Here is a 15389-nt window from a genome sequence, read left to right as displayed (position 1 = left end):
CAGTATAATTGGTAGTTGTGTGGGGGAAGCAGATAAATTTCCAAATCAGAATTTATGTAACCTTCCTACATAATTTCTCAAACGCAAAGGCAGACTCAATATGAAAGAGTAAAACTCTATGTCCTTAAAATGCAAATTTTATTTTTTGTTTTATAAATGATACTATGATTTTTGATTTCTTTTTAAAACTCCTTTACCTTAAATAATTGTACCTTGGGTCAATTGAATCTACATTATAAAGAAATCGGATGCAAAAGATTAAGTAAATTAATACAGAGACACTAGACAAGATGAACTCTATCAAATCGAGTTTCTTTATTTCACAGTGTCCCCAGTACTGTATCTAATATGAAAAAAAATGTCCCAAGATAATTAATATAAATCCACTGAGTATATTACATTCATAGAACAATAATTAATGGTTAGTATTCAATTTTTATAACAGGCAAACACTCTACTATTTTCATTAAATAAAATGACAACAAATGGAATTCAGACATTATATGGACTAGTTCCTATATTTTCCTTAGATAAAGTCAAGCATACTTTTTATTGGAAACTCATCACATTTACTCCTGCCTTAAGACAAATCAAAACCAATGGATCTTTAAATATTTAGAAGTTTTTCATTTTAACTATTAGAAATATGTCACTATGAAGAAATGCATATTAAACTTGTATACCCCTAAGCACACATTACCAGTATGAAAAGGCATTTATTTCCCTCTTGCAATTTTATTAAGTGAAGCCTAAAGCACAGTAACATTAAGAGTAATTTCTAAAATAAGTTAGGACCTACTTTGTAAGTCCATTCTTAAATTTTTTTAATTCCACACTCATTAATTTAAGTATCACTACATAAAATTGTAAGTATAATCTGCATTTTTATAGAGTAGAATTTTTGTGAGTCTGCTTGTTTGCTAATATTTTAAACAAGGTCCTGTTGTGTCGATCTAGCCGTCTGTTCCTTCTTAGGGCAGGCTGCACTCGATTGTGGAAGGATCTACTTCCTGTGCATCTAGTCACAATCTCCTGCTAAAAGAAGCTGAGTTTCACATTCTCTGCTTTCTAGGATGGATATCATCTTACAAATAGGGTAGAATAATTCAGCATCTATTGTTTTCATGTTTCCCATGGGATTGCACTATAACTTATTAACACATATTATATACTGCAGCAATTAACCTGTGAATTGAAACTTAGCTGTAAAGATCCAATGATATATTTTCATATTTTGTTTTATTTTATTTAGTTTAGAAACAATCATATCAATCCCAATTCCCTCTCCTTCCTGTCCTGCCATACCTTTCACCAAACCTCCATCCCACTGCCCATCCAATCCCCAAGGACGGTGATGCCTTCCGTGGGGATCATTAAAGTCTGTCACATCATTAAAGTCTGTCCTAGGCCCTCTCCCATGCATAAGGGTGGAGAGAGTATCCCTCCTTGGGGAATGGGCTCCCAAAGTCCATTTGTGTACTAGGGATAAATATACCGGTTTTGCTGTCAGATGTTATATAGACTGCCCAGGCCTCCTAACTGTAACCCACATTCAGAGGGCTTGGTTTTGTTTTGTTTTATTTTTTGAGACAGGGTTTCTCTGTAGCTTTGGAGTCTGACCTGGAACTGGCTAGGTAGACCAGGCTGGCCTTGAACTCACAGAGATCCACCTGCTTCTGCCTCCTGCATGCTGGAATTAAAGGTGTGTGGTATCACTGCCTGACTCCAATGACATATCTTTAATACAAAAACACGGGTCCCTTCTTATTATAGGTATTTTATTAGAACTGTTGACAGATGCAAGACTTGGGGTATTTGCAATATGTCCAATTATAATTGGTTGCTCAGACTTAGGAATACTTCTAAGTACTAATGCATGAACATATATGTATCTGTATGCAGAAGTTTTAACTTTGAAGTATAAGTTGGCTACTTCTATTTAAATAATGTAAAAGAAGTTATCACATGACTCTATGAATCTTGAAACTCAGGTTGAAAATTAATATGCTATAGTGAATTTACCAATTCATACAAATAATAATTCATCATGGTTAAACATGTGAAGTACAAATTCCCCATATGAATAAATCTTAATGTGTCTGTTCACTAGTGACATGCTCTCACACTGAAAGAAATAAAGAACTTGTAGGGATTTGCCTGTACAAATCAAGGCATGCCTGATTGCATTCTCAGCAAGTCTTAGGGGACATGTCCCTAAAACATTCTTTAGCTGAAAATGGAGATTTTAAATACCACAACTCAAAGAAATACAAGCTTTCCTCTAATGAAGTGCCTTAGACACAGATGCCTGACACTTGGTTATGTGTTAGCTAGAACTTACACCATTCTGAAAGATCTAAGGCTTACCAAGTATGCCTTAATGTCACCATTTCCATTTTTCTCTAAGAGGAAATTCTTCCTTTATAAATGCAACTTGATATTGTCTGTAATGATGCTTCCTTAAATTGTTTGAAAATGATGCTGCCAAAGGATATCACAATATTTTATTGCATTTATTGGTATCTACCATTTTCTTTTGGGGTTTTGCCATTTTAAATGAATGTGCCTTCAGATGCTCATTCAGGAATGTATATGGAAGGTATTACAAAAGGACAACCAAAGAAATCAAAGAACTCCAATTTTAAAGTGACTGTCTTAATATTGTCATTTATTTAGCTGTAAGTTCTTTAACTTAGTATGTCTGGAATATAACTGAATAATAGGGTGACCCTGAAACAGGAACAAACCTGTTTCTCTTCATATGGGGCACCGAGAAACAAATAGGAATGAGCTCTTTGACAGCCTTTACATTCTCTCTCTCTCTCTCTCTCTCTCTCTCTCTCTCTCTCTCTCTCTCTCTCTCTTTCTCTGTCAACAAATTTCCCAATTTATTTCTTAAAACAAAACTGTTCAGAAACTTTGACACAGAAAGTGATTATTCAAAACCTGAATATTCAGAAATTTATTTTTGATAACTCAACCAATAAGTTCTGTGACAAAATGTTTTCTGTTCAATTAAAGTGATAAATGTTAGAAAATATATAATATCATTTTTAGAACAGATGGGATGTTTCACCTACATTATATTTAACAAATCTAATATTTAGAAAAATGGATTTGCCGGGATGTGGTGTCGCATGCCTTTAATCCCAGCACTTGGGAGGCAGAGGAAGGCAGATTTCGGTGAGTTCAAGGCCAGCCTGGTCTACAAGAGCTAGTTCCAGGACAGCCCCCAAAGTCACAGAAAAACCCTGTCTCCAAAAACCAAAATAAATAAATAAATAAATAGAAAAATGGATTTATCAAGATACACTTCCATTGTGCCGCTGTTCTACAAGCTCACTTTGTCTTAGTCCTCAGAAACAGACAACTGTGTAATAATTTAGGGTGCATGTCAAAGATATGGAACATATTATTCAATCATTTTATATTGAAATTCAGAAACAGAAGTAATATTTATTTCCCATATGTCCCCTAAGATATGAAGTTTTTAAATTATTAAATTCCTTAGCTAATTATACAATTCCTCAGAGTCCTAGTACTACATGAAAAGACTAATTATTACATAAATGTCAATTCAATGAAATTTATTTTATTAGATTTGAGTAAGCTTAGACACAATAACAACTGTGTATTTCTTAATTGTATGAAATCAGTGTCTTAGATACACACTATATATTTTGATACATGTAGACACTATTTAACTATAGAATTTGAGTAATTAATATATGTATTACTTAAATAATTTTTCTTGGGGATGGATCCTTTAGAATTGTCCCTTTTAGCTATTTTGAAATGTATGCTACTGTAAGCCATGTTGAAATTTAACAGCAATTTTCAAATGCATACTACTGTTACTATTCAGTAATAAAAATATCTTTATGTTCCTCCTCCATTACTACAGAATTCTACACACTCACAAACTTAGCCACATCTTTTTCCTTTCTTTCAAAAATTAACAAATACTACTTGAATCTCAAGATCTTTATGAGATCAATATTTGAATACTTAATAGTTTTAGAAATTATTTTTGTACATTCCAACCAAAATGAATATTTTAGACAAGTTAATTATCTCTAACTGGAGCAGAAAGAATAAGCAAAACACTGTTTGCCTGAGTGTCACATAAGACATTAAACTTTGGTTGATTCTGGATTGGATGAAGACTTGGGATTATGGAAAGTAAAATAATCATAGTTTGTATATGAGAAAGACACAAGGTTCAGGACCTTATGCTAGACACTTTTGTGACTGTGACATTGATGAAAGGTCTCTTATATTCAATCATATCAATTAGATTATGAAGCCAAATCTCCTATAACAATCCTGGTGGGTAACTGAAGAGGTGAAACACCACATAAAATTAAAATGGTACACATGGTTACTAGGGGGATTCAGGCATTATGCTGACCCTGCCCCCTGGCAACTGGAAAGGTACTCACACCAGCATTCAGACAGATACTTAGACAGCTCAAATGGCTCTGTGGTATCACATGTTCACCTTCCATCTCTGCCCCCACTTCCTTCCCTTTCCCCTTCCATCTCTGTTCCCGGTTGGCCAACATCTACCCCTCCCATTGCTCCCTTTCTCAAATAAACTCCACGTGGGGTTTATTGAGTTTTGTGGTCTGTGTTTCATCTCCTGCAGCTGCAGCAAAACAACAGTTACCTCAGCCTTAATGTGTTTAGCAAAGAGGAACACTTGCCAAACCCTGAGCCATGCTCTATAGACTTCTAGCTAACAAATGTATGAGGTAAATTTAAGTCTGTCTTCATCATCAAATACTCAACTACATCAGACATGAAAGTGCTTGGCTATAGACAAGGCTATATCTCAAAAACAACAGAAGATTGTAACACTAGAAATGAATGATAAGTGGGGCATTATGGAGTAGAATTTTCAGCATGAAGCTCACATTGACTTTTGGTGTTTCCTCAATACTCTGAGATAGGCTGTCATATTCAGCAATGTAATTTAACTTTAATACTACTTAATAACAACTGTTTTGTCTTGTATTTTCACTGAAATAATGAAGGCCTCTTAACTAAATGAAACTCTTTAACTTTCTATCAGTGAAAAAATTAGGCATTAGAATAGGGGTAGCACCATATAAAGATGAGAATTTTTCTTTCAAGGTCTGTGAATAACTGTACTGGGATTTTGATGGGGATTGCATTGAATCTATAGATTGCTTTTGGCAATACTGCCATTTTTACTATATTGATCCTATCTATCCAAGAGCATTGGAGATCTTTCCAATTTCTGGTGTCTTTAATTTCTTTCTTTAAAGACTCAAAGTTCTTGTGATACAGGTCTTTTCACTCGCTTGGTTAGCATTACTCCAAGGTATTTTATGTTGTTTGTGGCAACGGTAAAGGGTGATGTTTCTCTGATTTCCTTCTCAGTCCCTTTATTGTCTTTATATAGTAGAGCTACTGATTTTTTTGAGTTAATCTTGTATCCTGACACTTTGATGAAGGTGTTTATCAGCTGTAAGTCTTCCCTGGTAGACTTTTTCAGGTCACTTATGTAAACTATCATATCGTCTGCAAATAGTGCAAGTTTGACTTCTTCTTTTCCTATTTGTATCCCCTTCATCTCCTTTTGTTGTCTAATTGCTCTAACTAGAACTTTAAGTACAATACTGAAGAGGTATGAAGAGAGTTGACAGCCTTTTCTTGTTCCTGATATTAGAGGAATCACCTTGCATTTCTGTCCATTTAGTTTGATGTTGGTTTACTGTATATTGCTTTTATTATGTTTAGGTATGTTCCTGTTATCCTGATCTCTCCAAGTCTCCATATAGAGGGATACTCTCTTAGCCTAGACACACAGGGGAGGGTCTAGGCCCTGCTCCAAATGATATGACAGACTTTGAAGATCCCCATGGAAGGCTTTACCCTCCCTGGGGAACAGAAAGGGGTTGGGATAGGGGGCTAGTGGGGGGCAGGGGAGGAGGGGAGGGAGAGGGAACTGGGATTGACTTGAAAAAGAAGCTTGTTTCTAATTTAAAATTGGTCTAATTATAATTATAAAAAGAAAAGGGGTAACACTAGAAAAAAGATGTCCAGGTATAGCAAATGAAAATAGGAGAAAATAAAAATCCATGAATGCTGTGTGGACTCTTTGTCATGCAACCCATAGACAATCGAGATCATGGATAGTGTAATACATGAGTACAGAAATTCCAAGTTTTGGGAATTTTCCCAAAATAAAAACCAACATCAATGTTGTGAAAAAGTGGAAGCCCAGTATAGAATAGAGTACACCTATTTGTTCTTTGGTATATTTCTATGACCCAATATACTATTATTGTGTTCATAGAAGTCAGAAGCACCATCCAAATGTGAAACTCAGTACATGAATGAACATAATGATTTTTCATATACTTTGGGAGGCATGCCTCCATTAGTTTCTTTAGAAATCCTTTGCTATTGGAATGATCTGAGATAGACTGAATTTCAGCAAACAGACCAATTTGTAACCTGAAATTGGGAAATTAAGCAGGGCAATTTCTCTTGTCATACCTCTATAGTTTTTATAACTTAATAAGAAAAATGTTTGATTTTCAAATGGAAAAATCACTGCCTACTCATGAAAACTTCTATGTGAATTTAAATGATTATTTTATTGCTTACACCTACATATGTAATATTATTTTATACAATTGTTCTTTCCTGTGAGTTTTGCAGTAGCTTTTGTACACCATGTGTCCAAAATCAGGCAGCCCATACATATATTCACCCCTTCCTCTCTCAAATGCCCTTTATTCTTTGGCAAGGCCCCTTATGAAAACCCTCTTGGTGCTCCAGGGTCACTACTTATTTCGGTAAATACAGACAAAAAGGTCCTGTCATCCTATAAAACCTTTCAGTTTCTGAAAGCTAAAATTTAATTCCCGGTGCAAATTCAAATATAACTGAAGAATAGTGCAGCCTCTCTGTGTAGTTGATGGGATTATGACAAAAGGGTAGAAGAATTGATTTTCAACTGAAGTGAGAAATTAAGTTAACCTTAACCTTCACTAGGATATACATGCCGGCGTACCAGAAAAGACCATGTTAGCTGCTTTCCAGTTATCATAAAATTCAACTGACCAATATCTATTGTTAAGACACTGAATGTGAAGATGAAAGTGTGTGATTACGAGAATTTTGGTTCTTTAATGAAGCTGATTCAAGAGTTGATTTTCTATTTTAACATACTGGGGGCTATTATTAAATATGTTAAGATATAGAGTATCATTAGGAATCATTTCATGGAGCTTTTTGTGTCTGTTTGGGTCTATCCTAGGTCTATGGGCTATCCAGACTCAGGTTTCTGGCCCTCTAGGTAATATCAGGCATGGGCCTCAAGCTGGAGCAGTCATTGTTTGGCTACTCCCACAAGTTCTGCTCCATCTTTAACCTAGCCTGGTTACAATGCATGTTCCAGGACAGGCTCCAAAGCTACAGAGAAAATGTGTCCTGAAAAAAAGGAAAACAAAAGATATATGAATATTAATCTCATGTGCCAGATATGAAACTGAGTCACAGGGGTTAAAAATATGAATTAAATTCTCACAGCTAAAGTAAGAAAGTTGGAATTCAAATTAGAAATTTTTTTCTGCATTACTATACTGAATGTTTGATATCTGGCCAAAGCAATTTTCTTTTCTTTAATCTCAGTGCAGATTTCTGCACAAACTTTATAGCACCCAAACTCAAAGAACAATTTGAATGTCACTGTAAACTCCATTTATTATAGTGCAGCAAGGCCTTTTGAGAACACTGAGTGGGGGGGAAAAAGGGAGCTAAAGAGAGGGGAGAAATGGAGAAAGGATTGGAGAGAGAGAAGAGAGTTATGCTAATAAAATGAATGAATGAAGGGGTCACAAATCAATTTAAATTACATCATTCCACTAGTTTGTTCTTGTGTACATTGTTGTATATAATGAGTGAATTCTCTAGCCTAGGAATCTAAAGGATGATAGACCAAATTTGTTCAAATTATGCATTATAGGGTCCTTGGCAGTGTTCTTTTTTTTTTTTACTGTTTTATAATTTACAAATGACTTTGTAATCTTGCAGACAAATGCATCAAACAAGCTCAACATTCTTCTCCCCATGAAATTGCACACAATAAAAGTTGATATGAAGTTCTATATAAGGATAGTAAGGAACATAACACAAAGAAATGAAAACGTTTACTTGAGAAATACCGAGTGGGCTACAGCCAGGTAGGAACAGACACAAGATTAATGAATTATGTATGGATTATTGAAACTCTGGGTGGAATTTTATAAAAAGGATAAAAATATAGCAAAGTAAACTTTAGAAAATATCATACATATGAGGAAAAAGTAATTTGATATGATTAGTAATATTTTTGTTTGTAGATGGTGGTGTCATTTATTGAAATGAACTCAAATTGAATTAAGCAGTTTCCTCCAGGAATCTCTTGTTTCCTCCTTCCAAATTCAGGCATTATTGGCTGGTTTTCATGCAATTTACCCACAATTTACTTGGGAGCTAGGTATTCTAATATTTGTTCTTATGTTTTCATGACCATCACATTACATACAATACCACCATCCCTGTCTTTATCTCCTTACTCTATTTGTAATTTCATGTCTGAAAATTTTTTCAATGTACTTAACATACAATGTCTTGAATCAATTGATAAAATGCATCTAACTTTTGATTGTCAAGGAACACTTTAGCTTTCACTCAGTCCCAATATACTCAAGGTGAAGAATGAAATCTGGAGGTGAAAGAAATGAGAGAGGCAGTCCAAAGCCAACATGAGCTACACAATTAAACTTCTCAAAAAAAATTTGGAAGGTTGAAAATACCAGCTCAACTTTTTTTTTTTTTTGCTTTAAAGCTTGTATACTAATGGGAAGTTAAAAAGACTTGTGAATTAATGATGTGTATACGTATATGTATGTGTGTATGCATGTGTGTGTGTGTGTGTGTGTGTGTGTGTGTGTGTGTGTGTGTGTGTAAACCAGACTACATCTACTTAGATAATGGTAACTAGGAAAAAGGCTCTAATGTGTGTTCCAGAAAGAGTTAATTGAATTGATGATCTGAGAATAGATTTTTTTTTCAGTGCAGAGAGTGCAAGTAAAAATTTAAGGTAATAAGGAAATAGGAAGAAACAATTAAAAAACCAAAAGAGAGATGCTGAAGCTGGGGTTCTACTGCATCAGATGGCAGGATGCTAAAAGGAAGAGGTGATGGGGACAGCATCACTCAGAACCAGTCAAATCACAAAACAACTCTATGTGCCATTAGGAATGGACTAATTTTGTTTCTTGTTTACTTGGTTTTTGATATAACCTATGGGGTAGAAATTTATGACTAATTTGTAATCAGAAACAGAAGCTACACTATTCAAGATTAAATTTAAGATGGCATCCATAGGGGTAAGACACAGTACAACCTAGGGAAATACTCCATTAGAACAGACATACAGAGAATTTTAGATCATGGAATTAATTAAAAGTGTGTTTTGGATCCTTCTTAGGGTTTGAGTTCTTTTGATATAAAAGATATTCATCAGATGCCAAACAATTAGAGAATTATTCAGTACCTGTGTGTATTCAGAAAGGAAAGTCATTGAATATAGTCTCACAAAGATACTGTGTAATCACAAATACAACAACTAAATTGGTTGCTTAGTGTTTATCAGCTCTTGCCTACTTTTGTTTATCATTAAGCAGATACATTGACTCCCAAAATGAAGATAAAATGTATATTTAATTTTTTTTCTATTTTATGAGAGCACTTTCAAATTTGTATTTTAAGACATTATCAAAGGACATATTGATGTAAGTTGGAAAAATACTTTCAAGAAATAAAAATTATAAACTTTGCTTTTGTACCTTACTAAAGACCATTCCTAGGTAGACAATCCTTTTGTTGAAGTTACGGTCCCAATATACAGTGACACTGAAAGACAATACATCAAGTATTTTTGTTGGTTAATGTGGCTGAATTAACAGATTTTGACTTTTCCATGCCCTTTTCATTTTCCATGAAGGGATTTGTTTAAAAGGTGCATAGCTTGTGATTCCTCATTATTCAGGGATAAAAAGTAGATCATTACTTAAATTTGAAGCAATTTATACTCATTCTGCATCATTGGTAATAATTAGTTCATTTTCTTCATAATATCTCTAAGTCTATAAGCATTTAAATTATTTCACTGAAATAATAATACAAACCCATGGTAATTATGCACATACTGCAAGCAATGGGTAATGCAGAATTACTCATGCACATTTAGAGTGCAGAAAGACTGTGCCAGAACAAAATGTTTTGGATATATTCCACTGTTCATTCATATTTTCACACCACCCTAAGCATGCTTTAGTGCAGGCACTTCAAACATTACGCATTCAAATTAGGAGTTCCCAAAAATTTCATCTTTCTCTTGGTAAGGTCAGTAGCTGTGTAGCTAAAGGAACAGTCTTAAAAGTAAAATAAACTTTATTCCTAATATGAAGTAATAATGGATGCTTGCCACAAAGCCCTCCTATGTCACTAGATGGAATTATGTGGCTGATTTTCTTCAACCAAAAAACTTAATAAAAATAATGAGTATCATATACTGCTTATTGGCATTAGCTTTAGGAACTTTACTTGAATTTCAACCACCACCACCCCTTTGCTCTTGTGGAAGACATTTAGGAACTGACAAGTGGTGAGCTAGAGTAGAAGACAACTTTTTAACACAGTTGCACAAGCTATTATAAGCAGTAAATACAGTTTGGTTTAGCCATTAAAATGTTTAAAAGGCAGAATGTTCCATGACAACAAGTAACCCTATCATGAAACAGAAGGAGAAGGTAGTAATGGGGTAAGAAAACAAAGGTGTCCTGAGTTGTAAAAATGTGATAATGTATCAAGAAATGTACACAAGCTGCAAAATTTCTACATAAACATGGGTCTATGCCAAAATCTTTGTCCTTTCAATAATTTCCTTGCAACTATATTTCTAACAAGCATTCTGAGATAATAAATATGAAATGCTTGGATAAAAAAATAATGACTTATTTAAAATAGGATATATAACAAGGTTTAATGTAAAGGGACAATTAAGACATTTTGATGAATGTTTGTCACTGGTTTTAAGAAAACATTTTCGTTACTGTTAGCATCAGTGAAATGACTCCTCTTTGCTGCTCCTGCTAGTCTAGTGACAGAACAAATGATTTTTAATACATCTCATATGCTGCATTCCATACAAAGCAATTTACATGTGTTAAATAATTCATTCCAAACAATGATACTCCATCTGGAATGAGCTCGTATTATCCTGATACAGCATATTAAGAAATAGAGGTTTAATCAGATTTTTATATACTTTGCCCTGAGTTATGCAGTCAGTGATTAACAGAGTTGAAATCTCTGAATGTATGTGTATGAATGTCATCAGATTTGTATGTGAATGTAGTGTATGCAAGCCACAGAGTGCCTGTAAGGGTCACAGGCCAATCACAGGTGAAGATCTTCACCTTCCTCTTTGCTAGAAAGAATCTCTTGTTTTGCTTTATTATGTGCCAAGTTAATTAGCTCAGGAACTTCTGGAAATACTCCTGCCTAGAACTCTCATCTTGCCATAGGAGCACTGGGCATACAGTTGTTTGTTAACAAGCCGTGGCTTATTATGTGTGTTTGGGTGAGTAAAACACTGGTACAAACCTTTGCACTGCAAACACATTTAGTCATTGAGTCAAACACAGGCCATAGTATTAGTATTTAGGTATTAACTCTACCATTCTGAGCCAGAAATTGGTCCCTTCTGATGCAACATAGTTACTCAGTACTTGTCAACAGTCATGTTTTAAAGTGTTAAATGATTTGCTTTGACATGAATTGCAGGGCTTCCAAAAACCCAAAACCGGATGCAGGATAGTGACAATCTCCATACCATGCATTTATTAAGTTTTAGCATAAACACACCTTCTCTTCTGCCATGAACTGTGGTTAAGGTAAGAGGGCTGTGAGCACTATCTTTTAAAATGTATTTGTGAGTTGGCTTCAGCAGAGACCTGCTTTTCTCAGGAGCATAGTCTAGACAAGTCCCTGGGCTCCACACCCCTAAGGAGTGAGAACAGCTAATTTAGATAACTAAAGTCTATAATTAGCTAATTAAAAGCAAGACTGAGAATCCTGCCAGGTTCAAGACAAGCTGTGATCCTCTGACATGCAGCTGAGAAGGCAGTCACAGTTGTATAAGTCATGAGACCCAGTGTAACCGCTTGGCTTTAAGTCCACATTTTTACCTGTTAAATGACTTTCCATTCACTGGGTGTGTTTGAGCAAGTTACTTAACCTCTAAAGACACTGAAACCCGATCTTCAGACTGCAGACAATAATGCTACTCCTGGATCAATGTGGAATTAAGTGAGATAATGGTGCTAAGGCACTGGGAGCGTTTCCAGGCGTATTACTAGTGACGAGAGGATTTACTAGAACATTGTTAAGAAGGTGTTTGAGAATGCAGTGATGTTTAAAAACTATTCTGGGATGCACTGCTCCTTTAATGCATTCCCCTCATGCTCTGCAGGTCCTGCTACTACCACTGTCTCCTTGGTTTCCATATGACCTACTGAACACACTTTTAGACAAAAGGCTTCTAACCTGTCTTTAGTGTCTTCTCACAGAAAAAGCTAGCGTTTGATAATAAAGAATTTAATGTATGTTAATGTGTATTAAATTACTACCTATGCATTTTCTAGTTGTGACATCTGAAAGAAAATGAGTGACTCTCTGATTAACTGGACCAGGACAATTGCACTTCCCTGGTGCAAATGCATATTTGTATTTTAGTACATAGGCCAGAAAAACCAGAGATGGCAAAAGTCTAGCTTTTTTAAGCCTTCTATCTTGTTCTTACTGAGCCTGACAGTTGTCTAGTTCTTGAAATTTAGCTCTCCCATGGGCTAATGGTGTGTCATTATTAGTAGTTATGTGTCTGTGACAATCTGCTAATAGCCCCTGCTGCCCAATGACTTTGAACTCCAAAGTGGACCTGAACCTGTCTCCAGATCCTTATACCTTCTTCTCACAGTGTCTTCTTTTCAAATATCTCTCCGCCATGCATGCACCACCCACAATCCTCTATCCCTTTGTTATCACAAGGTGCAATATACTTAGGAAAACCATTTAGGAACTAAATGTTTCTATCTCTCATTTCAGGGGAAATACTGATTCTCTACATTGTCTCTCATTTATATTAAAATTTCCAAACCACATAAAAATAAAGGCAATTTTTCACAGGTTAACATTACACAGCTTATGTATCTTAAAATTATAACTTTATTTGTATTCTATTCTTGCCTTTTGTTTTAGTGCATAATAAACTCAGTTTTTCTTAATATATGTATGTACAAATATATATAATCAAATTAATCAAGAAAACTTCACAATGGCAAATGCAAAAAAAGAATTAAATGATATTGTTTATGTTGAGAAAAATGTATATTCAAATAAAGTAGCAGGTTCTAATTGCATATTTTAATTGTAAACAAATGAGTAACTAATATAAAGAAAACAAATGTAAGAAAATTTAGATTTAGAGCAAATCTCCCCAAATCAGTATCTGGATGTATTTGTAGAGTGCAGCATCTGATGATTCAAAAGAATGCTAAGGATCACATTCTCTTGATTCCCATGAGAAAACTGGTGTATATGGGTATAGGAGTATCTATGTGCTTTGTGCTGGTTAAAAGAGAAATTCTGTAAATTTGTGCTTAGTGTTTTATAAGATATTTCTGTAACTATGAGTTTGGAACTCTCTATTAGTATCTGAGAGGCTATTGCATGGTTGTACAACTGAAGGCTGAAACAACCCCTTCCCTAGAATCATCCAGTATCAGTACTTCAGTAGGGAGTAGTAAAACTCTATGAGCCTGTAATCAATAGATGCTTAATTGAAGACTGAACAAATGGAGGCAACTTCTGTTGAGATCATGAGATCATGATTACACAGGCTACAACATGCTCAGAAGATAGCATTTTGCAACACCCCCTTTTGCCAACAGGAATATTATTACTATATCCATTAGCAACATTTTTATTCTGCATCCTGTTTTTATCTCTCAGTGCCTAGGTTCAGAGAAATTTGTCTGACATATATGCCTTTGCTGTCATGAACAGAATTGAAACTTGCCATTTAGTTCCAGTCTTCCTGCTGTGTTTCAGCTTCTTAAATATAGATTAAAATACTGGTGGCTTGGCTACCTTAAATTAATTAAAATTATAGCAGGAAAAAAATTTAATCCCTAAAATAAAGCAAAGAATGCCTATGAAATATCAGTCTGTTTACGAAAGTAACTACCTAGGTAGTTACTTTGAAATCATCAAGGCCTCTCTCTCTCTCTCTCTCTCTCTCTCTCTCTCTCTCTCTCTCTCTCTCTCTCTGTCTGTGTGTGTGTGTGTGTGTGTGTGTGTGTGTGTGCAATTTCCTCAAGGTTTAGGGGTTAATGTGAAGGATATAAACTTCACAGTATGAAAAAAAGTTTTTTGATGTTTACCATTAATCATTCATATATTACATTTTCCAACATGAGAAGAAATAACTCACACTAAAGAACTTTTGAAAAATTAATTTGTAAAGCGACTTACTACTGTGTATTATTTTAGATAGATAGATAGATAGATAGATAGATAGATAGATAGATAGATAGAGTTTAAATGGGTTTACAATGTAAGGGATGGAAATTCCACTACTAAGCACCACAGGCTAAAAACAAAAAGCCCAAACCAATGCCAGTAATGGACTACCTCTTTAGTAGTTGTTGTCCAACTTGATGGTAAAACCCTCTTGCTGAAAAATACTGTATATTTACATCATAGAAAATTTAGTAAACAAGCTGGTACTAACCAGGACATTTCACCCATACTGGCTAACTTTCCTGGTGCAGAAAGATGATTTATTTCTACCAAAAGAGAAAAGTAATAACCACTAGCCTTACCTACCTGGGGATTCTAAAAGGTACAATAATGACTGGTCTGCCAAGATATGACCACTTTAGTAATAGTGGCATGAGTGTTATAGGATCAACCAACTACATTCTGATTTCCTTCAAGGCTATTCAGTAATATGGAAGCCACATTTAGCACAATTATCAGAGCCAACAATTCTGGGGCTACACAGTTCTTAGGACACCAGGAAGAATCTCTAATGTGATTCTGCTAAATTGACAGTGTGTTAAACCAACTCCTAATATGATAATACTATACCCATAGAATAGTGCATTTTCAACCTCATGATGAAAGTTTTTTTTGGAGGAGGGGGTGATGGCATAGACTTACAGCTGGTTGATTTACAGAGAATAAGAGCCTGCAGATTGCTCACACCTAAACAGGACATCTGTACCACACCTTGCCCTCCC

The sequence above is a fragment of the Cricetulus griseus genome, chromosome 4 (assembly GCF_003668045.3).
Source record: "Cricetulus griseus strain 17A/GY chromosome 4, alternate assembly CriGri-PICRH-1.0, whole genome shotgun sequence".
Lineage (NCBI taxonomy): Eukaryota > Metazoa > Chordata > Mammalia > Rodentia > Cricetidae > Cricetulus > Cricetulus griseus.
The sequence above is the reverse complement of the archived record's forward strand: the minus strand, read 5'-3'. Positions refer to the sequence as shown.